Below are 21,669 nucleotides of genomic sequence, written 5' to 3'. Positions count from 1 at the left end.
AAGTATTTCAGGTAGAACTGACTAACTGTGTCAAAAAAAGTATGAAGACCTATCACTGACCACTTAGCACAAAGATAATGGCGAATGGCGGCACCTTTGGTAGCATGGTTGGTGCAAATACTTGACTGGAATGCTGTTAAAGAGAGGAAAGGAATTGGAAAGAGTACAGAAATCATGGAAATCACCCTACTTCTTAAACTTTTCTTTAATGTGATTCCACTTTCCTTCTTAAAGATACGCTTTTCCAAACCATCTAACATCCTCATCTAAATTCAGTTTACCTGTTTTCAAGGGCTATTACTCAGCTATTTCTGTGGTAATCTTTTGATTGTACAACCTGTTTAGGTAACTCCCCTACTTTGAATTTCATGTCTTTATCTTTTTTTTTTCCCTTTACTGGAAGATGCTCAAATAATAGTTTCAGTAAGTATATGTAAAAGACAAACCCTGAGTCCTTGGATGTCTGAAAATACTATCTTTCCCTCATACTTTAGTACAGTTCAATACAAAATCATTTTTTCTAAACTCTGAAAGGCACTGTGTCCTACCTGTCAACTGATTTATCCTTCTTTTGTAGAAACACCAAATTTTTCTGTCTGGAGTATTTATGATCTTGTCTCAATAGCTGGTAATCTATAATTTCACAAAGGCTTGTTTGGGGCAGGCCATTTTTTTAGTTTTTCCTACACAGCACTGGAAGGGCTATTTTGATTAGAGACTCTTGTACATGTCTCAAATATATCTTTTCTTTCCTTCCTAAATTCTCTTTATTTGGCCCAAATGGGTTAATCATTTGTCTCTAAACTTTTCTTTCATATTTTCACTCTACAGACTGGGAATTTAACTCACTTTTACTTCTTTCACTTAGCCTTTCATTATTCTCTGTAATTATATTTTTAATTTCTTATACTTTCTTATTCTGTGATTATTTAACAATAGTGGTTCTTATTTTATAAATACAGACTAGAATCTCTCTGTAGATACTAATTATTTCTATTTAATTTGAGACCTCTATATTCTGTCTATGACAGTGTTATCTCATTTCTATCTCTAAGTATAAAAAATAAGAAAAAAAGCAAATAAGGAAGATACAAGTAGGGAATAAAGACCATAGCTGAGGACAGGATTAAAATGATTAATCAGTCTAAATTTGTATCTGTGGTAAATTGGGAACACAGTTTTTCTCTAAATAGACATTTCCTTTGCTGATTAGTTGTTTGCTCCATGTGCTATTCACCTAACAACAACACGTTCAAACAAATGTAGTTGGAATCAACTACAATTCCAACAAAATGAAGTTGGAATCAACTACATTTTAATTCCTCTCTACTTGTGACAGTTACTTCAAACAATTTGGGTTTTTTAAATACTTCTTACAAATACTAAAAAAAAAAAAAAAAAAAAAAACCACACATAAATTTGCTGCTAAGAAGTAACGGAGTGAATCAGGGATGTATTAATTCTAGGTCTCTCACTTATTAACCTAGAAGTCATCACTTTATCATTTTAACTAGGATATTATGCCAGGAGCTCTGGACAGACAATAGGAATAATCTTTAAAAGAATACAAGGAAGAACATGGACATGGGATATACACTTCTCACAGTAAACTAGTGAGTTTAAAGACAAAGGCCTTTTTAAATTTTTATTTAAATACACTTTGTCTAGTACATTGTCTGACAGTATAGTAAAACAGCTGCTGAACAAATGAACGAAGGAATGAGATAATTCTGTGCTCCTTTCTGTGATGGAAATGTGGTCATATAATGAAAAAGGAGAGCTAAGTTTTTGGCACACATGTATTCAAACTTCAACTTCAATATTTAAGCAAGTTAATAAACTGTTCTCAGTATTAGAAACCTCTCTTATGACTTGTTTCTAATGAAAACAGTATGATGGATGTGATTGTGTGTGATGTACAAAAATAGGGTAATAAAAGAAATTGTGGCTTCCTCCGTAATCTCTCTGCTCACTCTTGCTGGAAGAAACCAGCTGCCACATCATGAGATCATTCAAGTAGACCCATGGAAAGCCCACATGGTGAAATATTGACTGTTTTGACAAAATCCACAAGAAACTAATGTCTTCCAGCAACAGCCACATGGATGAGCCACCTGGAAAGCAGGTATCTCAGCCCTAGTCAAGCCTTCAGATGACTACAGTCCCAGCATACATTTTGACTGCAACCTCATGAGAGATTTCAAGCAATATCAGCAACCAGGCTGGGCTCCTGAATTTCTAACCCACTGGGACTGTGAGATGATAAACGTCTGAGTTGCTATGTCTACTGCAGGAAAATAAGGAATGAGGTAAAGGCAAAATAAATGTCCAAAGAGTAAATAAAGTATCTATTTTGAATAACAATCAAAACTTGTATTTCAATTATTTCTCACACTTGCATATTCTTTTTAATCTATCTTCTATCCACAAGCAGATGACTACCTACATGTACACACAACTGCAAAATCGTCTAGTAGATCTTATTTACTAACTAGTAGATATACAATAAATAAGGAATGAGGTGAAGTTGTTCCTGTATTTTTCTGTAATAATGAATTTCCTTCAACTGATAGTGTGAATCTACACCCTTATGACCCATCTGCTGGGAGCCAGAAATAACTCACTTTCAAAGTATCTTTTCTAGAAAAACAAAGGTTAGTTGAGAAACAAACACAATTTGATTCTTACTTAAAGGAGAAGCCTTGATTACTCTTCTAAGTCCATTGGAGTATGTATTTTATATTATCTCATATTTATCTTTATATATATGCCTCCAAAATGCCCTAAAAACATTTCTTAAAATTCCTCTTAAATCAGTCTTCTATAATTACCTACCCTGCATTTCCTTATAGTAAATGAATTCCTTAGACATACAGAAGTTTGGTAATTTACACCTATTACTACAACTGAGATATAAATTCAAAACTACAAACTTTGACAAAATGCATTTATGACAAACTATGACAAATATTATTAGAAAGCTATTTTATATATATGTTGGAATCAACTACATTTTAACTTAGCTTACTAACATCTCATTTTTCTATTAACTGCGAAGGCAAAATAAATATCCAAAGTGTAAATAAGGTATCTATTTTGAATAACAATCAAAGCTTATATTTAAATTATTTCCCACACTTACATATTTTAAATCTATCTTCAGATTTCTATCTTCTATCTACAAGCTCGACTGCCTACACATACAAATAAATGCAAAATCGTCCAATAGATATTATTTTCTAATTAGTAGATAAACAATAAATAAGGAATGAGGTGAAGTTGTTCCTATGTTTTGCTGTAAATAATAATATTGAATTTCCTATATAAACATGGAGTAATTTCCCCATTTAAGGATTTAAAAATGCCTCTCAGCACTTTTCTATAATTTTCAGTACAAAAGTCTGGTTCAAGTTTACTGACTTTATTATTAGCCATCTCACATATTTCAATACTATTCTACATATATCTTAAAAACTTTTATACTTTTTGGTTGCTAGTACATATATTTTATTGGCCTGGAATCCAATCCCCTTGCTAACTTCACTTATTTTAATAGTTTGATGGCAAATGTATTTGGGGTTTACTTTTTCTAAATTTTATATTATTTTTTTGGCTGAGCATACTGGTTACAAGTCCAATGTGGCTGGGTGCAGTGGCTTATGCCTGTAATCCCAGCACTTTGGGAGGCCAAGGCAGGCTGATCACCTGAGGCTGGGAGTTGGAGACCAGCCTGACCAATATGGAGAAATCCCATTTCTACTAAAGATACAAAAATTACTCTACTAAAAATGCAAAATTAGCCAGACATGGTGGTGCATGCCTGTAATCCCAGCTACTAAAAAGGCTGAGGCAGGAGAATAGCTTGAACCTGGCGGAGGTTGCAGTGAGCTGAGATGGATGGATGTAAGTAAAGAAGGAAGGAAGGAAGGAAGGAAGGAGGGAGGGAGGGAGGGAAGGAAGGAGGGAGGGAGGGAGGGAGGGAGGGAGGGAGGGAGGGAGGGAGGGAGGAAGGAAGGAAGGAAGGGAAGGGAAGGTCCAATGCAATGTTGAATAGAGGGAGAGATACATTACACATGAATCAGTGTTTTTTCACTGAATATGTTAGCTATAGGGTTTTTTTGATACACCTTGGCAAATTGAGAATGGAATACCTCATCATAAATTGATGAGGGTTTGTTGGAAACAGCTGCTCGGTGCTGCAAAGAAAAACTAGTACTGGGACAAAGGTTTTCTCAGCAAAGCAATTCTTTTTCCTTCCTGCAGAAAGGGTACTCCCACAGCAATCTTGCCACAAGAATAGAACACAAAGGAAAGCAGACATATTTATTTTTTATACATTTGGGGTTGTCCTTACTGCTGTGTCTGATCCTTTGTTGGTTGGAGCCAGACTTCACAATCTAAACTAAAACTCAATTGGCTAATAACTTGAAACTTTTTTAAACAGGTAAAAGCATGGAGAGCAAAAGGGGGAAGTCCAAATAAGGAAGGGGCATAGGCTGTGAGCTGGGACATGCCTGTGAGCACATTCAGCACATATACGTCGGTTAAAGTACAAGGACATAGAATGTACTATGTGCCTGTAAGCATGTCTAACAGCTACATAGTATAGTGCTTCTGGCAAAAAGGCTTTTAAAGAAAGTGTTTAAACTATTATTTTTAACACTTAGGAATTTTTTTTTAAACGAGAAAGGAAACTCTGAAGAGGAACTTTTTTTTACATCCCAGAGGGTTTCTAAAGATAAACACAGGCTGAATTATGTCAAATGATTTTATTTTGTAAACTGTACAAAATTTACAAATTTTTTTCTGTATGGACCTATGAATTTACTACATTATTCAGTAAAAGTGATAAATTACATTGATTAATTTTATTTTTTATTTTTGAGACACAGTCTTACACAGGGTAGAGTGCAGTGGCCAGATCAAGGCTCACCGCAGCTTCAACCTCCGCTTAAAGAGATCCTCCCACCTTAGCCTACTGAATAGCTGGGATCACCAGCAGGAACCACAGCCAGCTAATTTTTAAAATTTTTTGTAGAGACAGGGTCCCACCATGTTATCCAGACTGGTCTTGAACTCCTGGGCTCAAATGATCCTTCTGCCTTGACCTTCCAAAGTGCTGGGATTATAAGCATGAGCCATTGCACCTGGCCAAATGATTAATTTTAAAACATTAAACCAACTTAACTTCATATTCCCCAAACAAATCCATACTGGTCATAATACATTAACCTTTTTATATCTCACTGGATTATTCTTTTATCTATGTTCATGAGAAATACTGTCTTAAAATTGTCTCTTTTTGTCATCTCTTGTCAAGTTTTACTATTAAGATTATATTAAAGTCATAAAATATGCAAAGAAATATTTCTATCTTCTTCTTGTTCTCTCGATGGGCCTGGGTAAATCCAGGATTATATCTTACTTAAATGTGAGGTGGTTTGTCAGTGAAGCCATCAGGTCTAGGATTTTCTCTGTGGAACGGTTTCTGATAAATTCAACTAACATAATAGACACAGAACAACTCAGATTTTCTATTTCTTTATATGTCAGCTGAGTAAATTTTTTTTTCAGGGATTATGATCTTTCATTCAAGTTGTCAAATGTATTAATATTAAGCTGTACACAATTCCCTTTTATGAACAATTTAATATAGAGAGGATCTGCAGTGATGTCTCTTTTTTTATCCCTGATATTAGTAATTTGTGTTTTCTCTCATTTTTCTTAATCAAGTCATTACAGGTTTTCATTTTTAAAAAGTTCTCTTAACTAATTTACTATAAAACTTTCCTGTTTCATTGAAACTGCTTTTATACTATTTCCTTCTTTCTACTTCCTTGGGTTTTAATTCATTGCTCCCTTGAGATAACAGCTTAGACTACTGATTTTGAACCTTTCTTCCTTACTAATTTTATGCATCTAAAGCTATAAGGTTACCTCTAGGTATTGCTTCAGCTGTATTCCAAAACTTTTGCTATGTAATATTTTTATTATTTTTCAGATTAAAATGCTTTCACATTACCAAAGTGATTTTGTTTTTCATCCACAGGCTACTCAGAAATGTGTTGCTTAATTTCCAAATATTTTGAGTTATTGGGTCTATATTTTTGTTATTGGGTTGTAATATAATTCTACAGTGATCAGAAAATACGCACTGTATAATTTAAATTCCTTGAAAATTAATGATACTTTATGACCCAGAGTATTTTTGCAAATGTCCCATATGCACTTAAAAATAATGTAAAGCCTTCGGCTATTGAATATAATGTTCTATAAATATCAATTAAGTCAAGTTGATTAATCATGCCATTGAAATTTCCTATTCCTTTACTAATACTTTTTTTCTTAACCATATTGTTCTACCAGTTACTTTGAATATATTTAAAATCTCCAGCTAGGAATACAGATCTATCTTTCTTTTAGTTATATTAGCTTCTGTCTTACATATTTGGAAGCTGTGATACTGTGTGAACACATATTTAGAATTATGCCTTCTTGATAAATTGGCCCACTTATCATGTTATTTTTTTTCCTTATCTCTCATAATGATTCTTCTCTTAAGTCTATTTTGTCTAGTATTAATATAGCCACATCAGCTTTCAGCTTTCTTTTGGTATTTGCAACAATACTGATTATATCTTTTAATTTTACCTGTGTCTTTACCTTTAAAGTACTTTTCTTATAAACAGAATATTATAGGTAGGTTTTATTCACTTATATATAATATCTGATTAGCCTTCTCTTTTTGTTGGAAAGTTTAATCCATTCACATTTAACATAATTACCAATGTAGTCTGGTTTAAGTCTACCATCTTGCTAATATTTTCAATCATCTCACCTGTCCTTTATTCCCCCTTTCTTGACTTCCTTGGTATTGATATATATTTTTAATTATTCCATTTTTATCTACTAGCTTTTTTGATATATTCTTTAAAATATCACTCTCTTAGTGGTTTTCCTAGAAATTACACAATGTATCCTTGATGTATGCTGGATATTTCCCAGAAGCTCTAAATAAGTTACCTTTCTCTAATGAGTATTTTAAGTTTTCTTCTGGCAGGCAATTATACTGCAAGTTGATTTTCTTAACATCATAGAAGCCTGGTTTTGGTTTATGTTTGGGCAAGTCCATTTCAGCTTCTCCTTATATCAAAATGTGACCTACACTTTTACTGTCTACTTCAAACTACAGATGCTCCTTGACTTATAATGGGATTATGTCCTGACAAATCCACTGTAAAATGAAAATATCATTAAGTTGAAAATGCATTTAAAACCCTACTAAACCCATTGTAAAGTTGAAAAATCATGAACTGAACCAGCTGAGCACTTGTAGTTCTTTTACCAGGTCCCCAAAAATGCAAGAAACTCATATAACAGTTTAACTCCTTCATGTCCGTAGTTATTTTCATATAGCTCACCCTACATATAAGCCCCACCAAACATTATCAAGACTGTTTCAAATACCAAATAATCTTCAATAACCCTTTCTGAAAATGTCTACTTATTCCATTTCCATGCTTCCATCTGTCTGATGTTCCTTCAGCCTAAATAACATCCTTTAATGTTTCTTATGAGTACGCCGGCAACAACCTCTCTCTCTCCGCTCTGTCTGTCTAAAACTGTCTTTCTTTTTGAAGGATATTCAAATGAGAATAGTATTCTACGTTAGATGCCTTCTTTTTTCTTTTTTGAAGCATTATAAAGATGTACCCCTATTGTTTTCTGGATTCCACAGTTTCTATTAAGAAGTCCATGTCATTTAGGCTGAATACATGTATCTAAACACCTACCAAGTGAGTGTGTTTGTCAGTGAAATAAAGAGGAAAAACAAAGTTTAAGAATTGGAAAGGAAGGAAAAATATCATTATTCACAGACAACATGAATACATATGAAAAAACTGGAACTACTTACAAGTAAAGTTCTATAGTGATAGGCTTTAGATGACAAAGTCAATATAAAAATGTATTATCACATTTTAACACATAGCTAGAAAACTAAATTTATTACTAATATTACCTTTTTTAAAAAGGACATTGTTTACAATAGGAATCACAAACATCAAATCCCTAGAAATAAACCTAATGAAAGATGCAGAATATTACTCACAGAAATTTTAGAAGACATAAGTAATGGAAGAAAATAACACACTCATTGGCTTGAAAGATTCAATTTTATAAATTTCAATTCTCCTTAAATAATCTATGGGTTAAATGTAATCCTAATAAAATCCCAGCAGGCATATTTTGGTGGGAAATAGACAAGATGATTCTAAAATGTAAGTAGGCCTAAAACGGCCAAGAATAAACAAAGTAGTCATTAAAAGAACAAGGTACAAAGAGTAACTCTTTCAGAAGACAAACCTTAAAAACCTATGATCATAAGACGCTTGTTAGGGAATAAGCAGACAAATATACCAATGGAATAGGATGGAAAAGTGTCAAAGAGACTAGGTGTGGTGGCTCATGCCTGAAATTGCAGCAGTTTGGAGGGCCAAGGAGGGCAGATCACTTGAGGCCAGGAGTCTGAGACCAGCCTGGCCAACATGGTAAAACCCTGTCTCTACTAAAAATACAAAAATTCGCCACACATAGTGGTGCATGCCAGCTACTCAGGAGGCTGAGGCAGAAGAATCACTTGAACCCAGGAGGTAGAAGTTGTAGTGAGCTGAGATTGTGCCAGTGCACTCTAGCCTGGGTGAAAGAGCGAGACACTATATCAAAAAAAAAAAAAAAAAAGAAAGAAAAAAGAAAATGAGAAAACCAAAGAGTGTGAAACAACAGAACTTTCTGTGATGATGAAACTCTGCAGTGTTCAAACCTCTATTAATTTTAATCTTAAACAGCCACATGTAGCTAGTATCATTTGGACCAACACAGGAACAGAGTCTTAAAATGGATACATATTACATACAACAGACTTATAACAATGTTACATTACAGAGCTCTAGGGAAAGATACATTTTTTCACTGAACACACTAGACTTAATTCAATACTGATGCAGACACAAAATTTAGTCTGTTTCCCATAAAATGCAAAACTCAATTCCAAAAGGATTGTAGACCTAAATGTAAAAGGTAAAACAATAAATCCATTAAAAGATAAGGAGAAATCTTTATAATGCTGGGGTAAAAAAATATTTTTTAAAGCAAGGAACAAAAAGGAAAATTTCCTAAGGAAATAAAGGGCCAATGAACTGCACAATGGAATTTAAAATTTCTATTTATAAAGAGATATTCAGAGACTGAAAAGGAAAGCCACAAATGAGAAAAGAAATTTACATTTCAAGTAAGTAACAAAGTGCTCACATACAAAATATATAACATACTCCTAAATATAAAAAAGAATATAATCCAAAAGAAATGTGATAACCTGATGAGACACACTCCAGAAAACGATACCCAAACGGCTAAGAAACATATGAAAAGTTATCAATTTCATAAACTGGCTGAAATCACAAATTAAAACAAGTTACCATTACACAATGGAGATGAAAATTAAAATATTAATTAAAATTCTCAATCCACATTGTGATAGTATTAAGAGGTGGGGTCTTTCAAAAGTGATAAGGCTCTGCCCTTATAAATGGATTAGTACCTTCTAAAAAGGCTGGAGGGAAATACTTAGGCCTTTTTGCTCTTTCATCTTCTGCTGTGTGAAGACAAGCAACAGGTGCCATCTTGGAAGCAGAGAGCAGCCCTCATCAAACACTAAACCCACTGGTACCTTGATTTTGAACATCCAGGCTCTAGAATTGTGAGAAATAAATAAATCTATTTTCCTTATAAATTACCCAGGCTTAAGGTATTTTGTTATAGCAGCAGGAAAAGATTAAGACAGAGAGCTGTAACATCAAAATACAAAAGTCACTACAGTAAGCAGCTATAAAAAGTAATTTTAGAAATATACCATTTGTAGGAGTTCCACTTCTGCCCAGGGTACAGAAAGCTGGAGTGTCATTCCCATTTCAGTTGTGAAAGGGAGTGGCTGCCAACCAGGAAAGGAATGAAACCCTTCCTCAAAACTTCTCCCCAATAGAAAACAAAAACAAAAACTTTATTTATTTATTTTGAGACAGTCTCATTTTCTCACCCAGGCAGTGTGATCTTGGCTCACTGCAACCTTAGCCTCTCAGGTTCAAGCAATTCTCCTGCCTCATCCTCCCAAATTCCCATTTCAGTTGTGAAAGGGAGTGGCTGCCAACCAGGAAAGGAATGAAACCCTTCCTCAAAACTTCTCCCCAATAGAAAACAAAAACAAAAACTTTATTTATTTATTTTGAGACAGTCTCATTTTCTCACCCAGGCAGTGTGATCTTGGCTCACTGCAACCTTAGCCTCTCAGGTTCAAGCAATTCTCCTGCCTCATCCTCCCAAGTAGCTGCCACCAGGCCTGGCTGTTTTTTATATATATATTTTTTTTCAGTAGAGAGAGGGTTTTACAATGTTGGCCAGGCTGGTCTTGAACTCCTGACCTTAAGTGATCCCCCCCTCAGCCTCTCAAAATGCTGGGATTACAGACATAACAAGGCAAATGGCCAACAACTTTAAACCACAGGGGAAGGGCAGCAATCTTTGTCCTCCATTCTGGCTAGGGTGTGAATAAAGGAAAAAGATCTTCGATCCTAGAGCACAGTTAGGAAACAGTTTGCAGTACAGGTTCCTACGGCAGTATATTAAATATTTGCTACCACTGGGGAAGGGGCACAAAATCTCTCCTGTACAAAACCTACCAAAGAAATGGGGTCAGGCATGGGGCTCATGCCTGTAATTCCCAGCACTTTGGGAGGCCAAGGCAGGAGGATCACCTGAGGTCAGGAGTTTGAGACCAGGCTGGCCAATGTGGTGAAACCCCATCTCTACTACAAATACAAAACTAGCTGGGTGTGGTGGCACATGGCTGTAATCCCAGCTACTTGGGAGGCTGAGACAGGAGAACGACTTGAACCTGTCAGGTGAAGGTTGCAGAGAGCTGAGATCACACCACTGAACTGCAGTCTGGATGACAAGAGTCAAACTCGGTCTCAAAAAAAAAAAAAAAAGTATGAAGCAGAGTTTGGCTACCATGGAGAGAAGGTACAGCATCACTGGCTCTTATCCAAAAACAAGAGACACAGGGCTGGTGTAACACTGAGCACAGATGAAGAAGACAAATAAAACTCTGCCTCCATCCCCAAGGCAGTCAGCATCAAGAAACAACAGTCTACTGCTGGGGATAATGACAGCATGTGGAGAAACTTCACCACTGAAGTATGGGCACATAGAGAAAGCTGAAAGTTGACAGTGAATTAGGAACACTAAGAAAGATCAGGCACTTCAGCTGCCACACTAAGCATAAGGTAACGCTAAGCACAATGTAACCACAGAAACAAAATCCAAACCCCGCTCAGTCACAAATTAGATGGAATCAACCCCACATCACACTAAAAGCCTAGCAGATAAAGAAGCAGACTCATATCCAGACCTAAGAAGTATTTGCCACAATCTCTACTTTTCTGCATACAAAGTCTGCCATTCAATAAAAAATTACAAGACAACAAAGCTAAGGGGGAAAAACCCTCTTTATCAACAGACAGCAATGACAGAACTGGATCAAGCAATTAACAGAACTATCAGAAAAGAAAATTAAAATAACTATGATTACCCTGTTAAAGGCTCTAGCACAAAGGCAGAAACATACATGAATACACAAGAAATTTCAGGAGCGATGAAAATGGAAATTCATAAAATAAAAAACACAGTAACAGAAATGAAGAATGCACTCTATGGGCTCAGTGAAAAACTAGGGGTGGAAAATTTTAGCGAGCTCAAGGTATGTTAGGCCAGGCTCAGTGGCTCATGCCTGTGATCCCAGCATTTTGGGAGGCCAAGGTGGGCAGATCACTTTAGGTCAGGAGTTGAAGAGCAGCCTGACCAACATAATGAAACCCATCTCTACTAAAAATACAAACAAATAGTGAGACATGGTGTCACGTGCCCATAATTCCAACTACTCAGGAGGCTGAGGCATGACAATCACTTGAACTCAGGAAGTGGAGGTTGCAGTGAGCCAAGATCACACCACTGCACTCCAGCCTGGGTGATGAACTAGGACTCAGATTCAAAAAAAAAAAAAAAAAAAAAAGATGTAAGTCAAAAGAAATGACCCAAGCCTAGATAAAAAATAATTTAAGTGAAAAGAAGCAAGTTAAAAAACAACAGCAGCAACAAAAACCAGGAGCCTTGAAGAGTTGTGGGACTGCATTAAATGAACCACCATGTGTTTAACTGGAATCCCACAAAAAGAGAGCAAATGTCGGGGCGGGGGAGGCAGAAACATTACAAGAGAAAGATACTGTAAATTTTCCAAACATTATTTAAAAGATCATAAATCCAAGAAGCTCAGTGACTCCCCCTCCAACAAAAGCAGTGTAAATATAAAACACACAAAAATGTACAAATATCCCAAGATGTAACATCCTTAACCTGCCATAAAAAATGAATGATACATACCTGTAATCCTAGTACTCTGGAAAGTCAGGGCGGGCAGACTACTTGAGGACAGGAGTTTGACACTAGCCTGGCCAATATGGTGAAACCCTGTCTCTACTAAAAACACAAAAATTAGCCAGGCGTGGTGGCAGGAGCCTATGATCTGAGCTACTCAGGAGGCTGAGGCATGAGAATCACTTGAACCCAGGAGGTGAGGCTTGCAGTGAGCTGAGATGGCACCACTGCACTCCAGCCTGGGCAACAGACTGTCTCAAAAACCACCACCACCACCACGACCAATGACAGCCTAGGCACAGTGGCTCAGGCCTGTAATCAAAGCATTTCTGGAGACTAAGGTGGGAGAACTGCTTGAGTCTAGAAGCTCCAGGCTACAGTAAGACAAGCTTGCACCGCTGCACTCCAGCTTGGGCAACAGAGCGAGACCTTGTCTAAGAAAACAAATAAATAAAATAAAATTTAAAAACCACTGATAAAACATATTTGATGCTGACAGTAGAAAAGAGGAACTAAAGAATCACAGCCAACTTCCTTTTTGAAACTGTCCATGTCAAAAGATAATGAATAGTATCCTTAATATTAGAAAAACACTGTGAACAATGAATTTATATCCAGCAAAATCTTCCAAAAGAAAAAGTGAAACAAAGTTATTTGTGAGACAATCTTCAGAACTTTGTTACCAGTAGACTTGGAAGTGCAAGAAATGTGAAAGGAAGTTCTTCATGCAGAAGGAATAAGCACTGGAAAAGAGGCTACTATAATAAAGAAAATTACTTTTAATTTAACTTATACTAACTACTATAAATTCAAATTTAAATAGCTATACTGGCTAATGACTATCATACTAGACAGCACAGGAATAAAGCAAACATTATAAGGTATATGTATTCATGGCATTTGTAAAAGGTAAGACAGTAAGAACACAAGAAATAAGGAGAAATTGTAAATATTCTGTTGTACAGCTCTGAGACTATACAAAATATGGTACAGCCGGGTGTGGTGGCTCACACCTGGAGGTGTGATCCGCAAGGCGGGTGGATCACCTGTGGTCAAGAGTTTCAGACCAGCCTGACCAACATGGTGAAACCCCGTCTTTATAAAAAATAAAATAAAATAAAATAAATGTGGTATAATATTTGTCCAATACGGTCTATTATTAAAGATGTCTAATACAAATCAGAGAGAAGCCAATAACTTTTTAAAAGAGAGACAAAATAAGTGTCAGTAATTACCCAATGGTGAAGATAAAATAGACTCAAAAACAGGGATCAGCGAGCACATAAGTAGAAAACAATTAAGGTCCTAGATTTAAATCCAACTACATCAATAATTATATTAAATGTAAATAGTCTCAACACTTCAATTTGAAAACAGATTTTTCAAGATGAATTTAAAAAGATTGGCCAGAACAAACCGACTTTAAATAAAAGACAGATTAAAAGGATGGAAAATAATATATCATACAAACACTAAAAGAAAGCTGGAGAGGCTATATTAATATTAGATAAAGTAGACTTTGGAATGAGGAATACTAACAGAGATAAAGAAGGCATTACATAATGATAAAGGAGTTAGTTCACCGAAAAGGTTTAACAATCCTAAATTTACATGCACCTAACAGGAGGTTCAATATACATACTGTGAAAAAGAGAAGGAGAAATGGAAAAACTCACCATTTTACTTGGAAACTTCAACTGTTCTCTCAATTATGAACGAAACAAGTAAACAAAAATTCAGTAAGGAAATAGAAGGCCTAACAAGCACTTCAAAACAACTTGACCTAACTGGCATTTATAGAATACCCCATCCCTAAACAGCAGAATACACATTATTTTGAAGTGTACATGAAACATTTACTGAGATTAACCATATTCTGGTCATAAAACAAACATCAAAGAATTTAAAATAAATTATAAAAAGAAATAGACATACAAAATCATCAAATATTTGGAAATTAAGCAGCAATCTTTACGGGTCAAAGTGGAAGTCACATAAGAACTTTAAAAAAAAAAATCAGTGCATCAAATCCTGTGAGCACCTCAGGCAGCGCTTGGAAGGAAAAGAAAAAAGGTCTCAAGTCAATGACCTAAGCATACACCTTAACAAATTAACACAGAGGAATTTAAACCCAAAGCATACTGAAAGAAATAGTAAGGAGCAGAAATCGATAAAAATAAAAATTTTAAAAAGCAATCAAATAAAAAGTTGACTCTGAAAAGATTAATAAAAAAACCTGGAACCAAACAAACAAAAATGAGAGAGGTCATATTGCTAATAAGAAGAATGAAAGGAAAGACATCACTACAGATGATTTAGGCATGAAAAGAATAATTAAGAAACAACTTTATGACACTGAATAAAAATAAAGACAAATGCCCTGAAAGACAAAAACAACTAATACAGCTCATAGAGTGAGTGAAAATGACTCATATAGTCAAAGACTAAAAGCTTTCAAGAAGAAATACATAACCCTAATAATCCTGTATCTACTAAAGCAATTAGACTTATCCTTTGAAACCTTCCAACAAAGAAAACTCTAGGACCAGAAGAGTTCACTTGCAAACTCTAAAAAATTTATAAGACAAATAATACAAATCCTAATAAAATTTTTTTCAAAAATGTAAGAAGAAACACTTCCCAACTCTATGAAACCAGCAGTATAATTACATGAAAAAGTATCTTTCATGAACATAAGATGCAAAACAAAATATTTCACCAATCTATAAAAATGATAGTAGACAATACACCATCACAAATGATGTTAAACCAGAGAATGGAAGATGATTCAACATTAAAAAATAAGTTAATGTAATTCATCACATTAACAGAGCAACCAACCATATGATCATTTCAATAAATACAGTAAAAACACCTGACTAAACTCAACATCCACTCATGATAAAAACAAAACAGAAAAACAACCTTTTAGCCGGGCATGGTGGTGTGCACCTGTAATCCCAGCTACTCAGGAGGCTGAGGCAGAAGAATCGCTTGAATCTGGGGGGCGGAGGTTGCAGCAAGATGAGATCATGCCATTGCACTCCAGCCTGTGCGACAGAGCAAGACTCCATCTCAAAAATAAAAAATAAAAAAGAACAAAAGAACCAAAAAAAAAAAAAACCTCCCAGCAATCTTAGAATGGGAACATCCTCAATGTGATAAAAGGCCACTTGTCTTATTTCCTCAGTACTGCTGTAACAAGCTTCCCATAGACTGAAGTGGCTTATAAACAACAGAAATTTATTCCTCACAGTTCTGGAGGCCAGCAAGTCCAAAATCAAGGTACTGGTAGATTCAGTGTTTGCTGAGGGTCACTTCCTGGTTCATGGACTGCAATTTTTTCACAGTGTTCTCATATGGTGTCAGGGGATGGGAGCTCTCTAGGATCTCTTTTATAAGCACACGAATCCATTAATGTAGGCAGAGGCCTCACAATCTAATCATGTCTCTGAAACCCCACCTCCAAATAGCCTCAAGATGGGGATTATGTTTCAATACTATGAATTTTGGAAGGGACATAAGCATTCAATCCATAGCACCACTCTGTAACACTCAATAATTAAAGACTGAATCCTTTCTTCTTAAGATCAGGAACAAAAGAAGGATATCTGCCTTCACCACTGCTACTCAACATCATACTGGAGGTCTTAGCTAGTCTAATAAGAAAAAAGATGGAGGGAGTTACATACAAATTAAGAAAGAATAAAACTGATCTATATTTGCAAATAATACGATTGTCTGCATAGGACAATTCCAAAGAATCTACAAAAATTTACTAGAATAAATAAATTTAGCAAGGTTTCAAGAATCAAATATGCAAAAATAAACTGTATTTTTATATATAGTAGTAAACAACTGGAAACTAAAATTTAAGAAAATTATCTTTTATAATAGTATCAATTATTAAATATTAGATATAAATCTAACAAAATGAGCAACATCTTTATGCTGCAACTAAAAATGCTGACAAAGGATATGAAAGAAGACCTAAATAAATGGAGGCAACCTGTGTTCATGAATTGGAAGACTCAAGATGTCAATTCTTCCTAAATTGATCTATGCATTCAACACAAGCTAAATTAAAAGCCCTTCAGGACTTTTTGTAGAAACGAACAAGCTGCCTCTAAAAGTTTTACGTAAAGCTAGAATAGCCAAGGCAATTTTGAAAACGAATAAAGTTCAGTGAGTCATATTGCCTAATTTCAACACTTATTATAAAGTTAAAAAAAAAAAAACCACATGACAACTTCAACTTAGTATTAGCAAAATTATAGACACAAAGAGAAGAGAATAGTACAGAAACAGATTCACATATATGGTCAACTGATTTTTGACAAAGTTAATTCATGGGGAAAAGAAAGCAGTCCCAACAAATGGTGCTAGAACTACATATACATTTGAGAAGAAAATGAGCCTTGACCCTTATTATACACAGTATCCGAAAACTAACCCAAAATGGATAATGTACCTTGACATAAAAGCCAAAACTAGAAAACTTATAGAAAATTATTAGAATAAATCTGCACAACTTTGCATTAGGCAAACAGTTCTTAGAACACAGAAGCACCAATCATAAGAAAAAGTTGATTAGCTGAATTTATCAAAATGAAAAGCTCTTCTTTTAAAGCTAGGAAAATGAAAAAAAAAAAAAAGGCTTGAGATTTCAGTGTGTGTGTGTTTATGTGTCTCTGTGTGTCAAATGAGTTGTATAATGTATTAAAAAATGCATACAACTCAGTAAGACAAACTACCCATTTTTTTTTTAACGAGCAAAAGATGTGAACAGACACTTCACAAAGGAAGACATACACTCAAGCAAATTCTCAGTATTATCAGTCATCTGGTAAACGCAAATTAAAATCCCAGTATGATACTGCTATATACCCACTAAAGCAGCTAAAATTTAAAAGACTGAAATAACCAAATGCTGAAAATGACATGGAGTAACTGGAACTGTCCTAAACTGCTGCTGGATATGGCAGTTTCTTAAAAGGTTAAACATCCACTTATCATACAACCCAACAAGTTCCATTTTTAGGTATTTACCAGGAGAAAAAAAATGTTCACAAAAATTCAGAATAAATGAATGTTCACTGAAGAAATGAATGTTCAATAAATGAAGGTTATTGATAACAGCCCCAAACTGGAAACAATCCAAGTATCTGTAAACAGGTGGACTGTTCAAAAAACCAGTAAATCAATACCATGGACTACTATTCAGCAATAAAAATAGATGAACCAGTTAAGTACAGAAAAACACGCATAATCCTGTAAAACATGCCAAGAGAAAAAGCCAGATACAGAGTATATATTACATAATTCCACTTATATGAAATTCTAGAGAAAATGATACCAATTTATAGCAACAAAAAGAGGATGAGTGCTTTCATAGTACTGAGGGTGAAATTGTGATTGACTGTAAAATGCAACTTTGCGGAAGATGAAAATATTCTATATCTTAACTGTAGTATGAAAATATTCCACTTTTTTTTAAAAAACATCCCACTCTTGACCGTGGTGGTAGTCACAGAGAACACATTTGTCAAAACAAAATACACTATGCATTTTAAATAAGTACATTTTATTGCATCTAAGTTATCCTCAATAAGGCTGATTTTCGAAGAGGGTGCTCTCACAGGAAAATATAAACCAGGGAATACTGGTGATGCCCACATATACCTAACTCAAAAGATGTCAAAAAATATACATAAGAAAACTCATTTATGGTTTTCTAAAAAGGCAAAAACAACAACAACAACAACAACAACAACAACAACAACAATATAATCATCTTGGAAAGCCAAGAGTAGAAGGAAATATTTTAATATCGGAGGCTTTACCAGAAAGCTTCAGTAAACTTCGTAATTAATGCTAAAACATTAGAAGCATTCCCCCTTAAAGTCAGAAAGAACACCATGTTTTTAGCTAACAGTGCTGTTTGTTTTTATCTGCCAGTACTCAGTTTCTTATAGGATGTATAACTGCAAAAGCAATGAGAAAAACATGTAAGTTACAAAAATTAGAAAGAAAACCACAAAACTATGAATATCTCCTGATAACTCAATAAAATAATTTGATACACAATAAACAGAAAACTCAAAAGCTTTCCTATAACTAGAAAAAAGAGAGAGAGAGAAATGTCACTGAAAGTCTCCTTCCACCACACCAATCAAACCATAAAATAGCTAGGAATACTGGGAAGGAATGTTATACATATGAAGAAAAACTGTAACTTTCCCTAAGAATATAAAAGAAGATGTGAATAAAATGGAGAGGCCACATTCTGAGGAGACAGACTTATACTATAAAGTCCAGGTCTCTCCAAATTCATCTAAAATTTCAATATAACCTTATTCAAAACAGCTAAGGATTTTTAGTTGAGTCTAAAGTTTACCTATAGGAAATGCATAAGAAATAGCCAACAATATTTTCAACAACAGTAATAAAGAGGGAGAAACGGTTATCAAAATTTTAAATATGCATAATTTTTAACTGAGCAACTCCACTTATAGAAACCCATGCTTCAGAAATAATCACACATAGAGGAAGTTTACTGAATTGTTTTAACAGTGGCTGACTGAATCAGGATGCAAGCAGGACTACAGATGGAAGCTGTACCTTTTACTTTACATTCTTCCACACTGTTTAATTTTTTAAATCAAGGAAGAGTTAAAGTTTGTTATTAAACATCGATTAATAAATTGGAAAACTATTTTCATTATAAATTATTTGTGACAGCAAAAAGAAACTGCAATTAATTTAAATGTCTTTAAATAAGGGAATAAATTACTTATAGCCCATTCAAACTGATGAGATACCAGTTAGCCTTTTAAAAACATTAGGGGCCGGGCGCGGTGGCTCACACCTGTAATCCCAGCACTTTGGGAGGCCGAGGCGGGTGGATCACAAGGTCAAGAGATCGAGACCATCCTGGTCAACGTGGTGAAACTCCGTCTCTACTTAAAAAATACAAAAAATTAGCTGGGCATGGTAACGCGGGCCTGTAATCCCAGCTACTCGGGAGGCTGAGGCAGCAGAATTGCCTGAACCCAGGAGGCGGAGGTTGCAGTGAGCGGAGATCGCGCCATTGCACTCCAGCCTGGGTAACAAGAGCGAAACTCCGTCTCAAAAAAAAAAAAAAAAAGTATTAGGGAGACCTATATTTGACAAGGAAAGATGTTCAAGATACATAATTAAGTCAATAAGCAAGTGGTATGAAAACATGTTTTGTATAGCCTCCCTCAAAAAAACAAAACAAACCATTTTTTTTTTTTTTTGGAGACGGAGTTTCGCTCTTGTTACCCAGGCTGGAGTGCACTGGCGCGATCTCGGCTCACTGCAACCTCCGCCTCCTGGGTTCAGGCAATTCTCCTGCCTCAGCCTCCTGAGTAGCTGGGATTACAGGCACACGCCACCATGCCCAGCTAATTTTTTGTATTTTTAGTAGAGACGGGGTTTCACCATGTTGACCAGGATGGTCTCGATCTCTTGACCTCGTGATCCACCCGCCTCGGCCTCCCAAAGTGCTGGGATTACAGGCTTGAGCCACCGCGTCCGGCCTCAAAACAAACCTTTACATGTACCTGTATGTCTTTAGAAGTGCGTTTGTAAGAGGATTTTGAAAAATGAACACTAACCTGTCAACTTTATCCTGGAGTGGGACTAGGAGATGAAAAGAAATATTCAAATTTTATCTAATGGTCCGTTATTTATATTGTTGACATGTACATCAAACTTGCATGTCTGTAATAAATTTTTAAAATTAAATGGTTCTCATACAAAAATGACATGAATCCCAGAAGACAATCACAACACTGAAAAATATAGATTAAACGTTTATTGCTGTTATCCTCAGGTTTATGCACATACACTTAGAATGATCTGTAGCCTTCAGCAAAGGTGACTGCCATTTTAAAGAAATGTGACCAAATATTGCATGATAAAACAGAATACATTAAGCCTGTAATGAAAATTTTAAACTTCACAGAACCAGCAGACTCCAAAGAAGCGTCTATGCGGATGTAAATTTTTTTTTTTTAAATGTCCGGAGAGAGAACTCCCAGATTAATCTTCCTGCAAAATGACTATTTATCACCTTCCCTTTGCTTCAACTTGGTCTGAGCGTCTTTAGGCTCACCATTTTGAATGTGCGCAAAATGATTAACAGTCATCTGAGGGAGGCCAAATTAAAGGGGCATCTGCGAGAGGACCTCTGGCCTGACATTGCTAACTGCGAGCAGCCCTGGAGGGAAGGGTGCGGATCCCGGGAGTAGAGCGACTGCTGCGGCTCGTGCGAGCTATCTGCGTGCCGAGCCTCACTGACAATCGGGGAAAATGCAGGCACCCGGCAGAGCGAATACGGCAACGGAAGGCTCCTCGGGGGAGGGGGGCTGCAGGCCTGTGGCGTAGTACGGTTCCGCTCTACGCGGGGTGACTGGAAACCAGCAGAAGGCGGGTGTGAGGTGTTGGTTGCGGGGCACACACTTGGACAGTGGCGAGTGTCGGGGGAAGGCAGCGGGATCCTTGGCCAAGTCACCAAGGACAGCAAAAGCAGCAGCGGAAAAGAGCGGCAGCGGAGACCCCAGATACCAACCGATGTCATCCGTCGGGGGGCGGCGGGCGCGACGGTCCCGGACAGGAGCGCGGCCCGAGTCGGGGCTGGACAGGGCCTAGGAGGCGAAGAAAGCCTCCTACGGCCATCAACCCCACCCACCATGGCCGGCGCAGCGGGCCAGGGACAGGCCTCGCTCCTTCCCGAGGAAAGAGACAGAGAAACTGAGGCCCTGAACGCAGCAATTTCCTCGCCCCGACCCCCACATTCCCGACGGCGGAACAAGCCAGATTGAAAAAAAAAAAACCCTCACCGAAATGTGCAGCGGCTCCGGAGCGAGAACAGCGCTCGAACCTCCACCCGCCACCACCGCCTTCTTCTCCGCCTCCGACTCCTCCCCCGCCGAACGCGCTACGGCTGGCGGCTGGCGGCTGCGGCGGCGACGGCGGCGGCAGCGGCGGCAGCGGCGGCGGCGACGACGGCGGCGGAAGCAGAGGCGGGGGCAGTGAGTCCCGCCCCTTGCGCCGCGGTGGAGGCGAAGGCGGAGAGTATGCAAGCCCCGCCCCCGTGGCAGAGCTAACCAATCGGCGTACAGGACCTCTGCTGGGGGGACAATACATACGCCCAAT

General features: G+C 36.7%; 1 protein-coding gene across 2 annotated transcripts in view; it reads right to left on the bottom strand.

Annotated features, from left to right (window-relative positions):
* Nucleotides 1-21,429, bottom strand: part of PJA2 (praja ring finger ubiquitin ligase 2) — a 64,232-nt gene extending 42,803 nt beyond the window's left edge. Inside the window, exons 1-2 of one of the 2 annotated variants that reach the window (XM_035291115.3) lie at nucleotides 21,354-21,429; nucleotides 20,127-20,151 (exon numbers count right to left, since the gene is read on the bottom strand). The gene's annotated coding sequence lies outside the window, so the exon portion shown is untranslated. The remainder of the gene's footprint in view (nucleotides 1-20,126; nucleotides 20,152-21,353) is intronic. The other variant, XM_002744665.6, reaches the window with a different exon arrangement.
* Between the last annotated feature and the right edge of the window lie 240 nt (nucleotides 21,430-21,669).

The sequence above is a fragment of the Callithrix jacchus genome, chromosome 2 (genome assembly GCF_049354715.1).
Source record: "Callithrix jacchus isolate 240 chromosome 2, calJac240_pri, whole genome shotgun sequence".
Lineage (NCBI taxonomy): Eukaryota > Metazoa > Chordata > Mammalia > Primates > Cebidae > Callithrix > Callithrix jacchus.
Note: the sequence above shows the minus strand (reverse complement) of the source record. Positions and strands in the feature narration are given on the sequence as shown.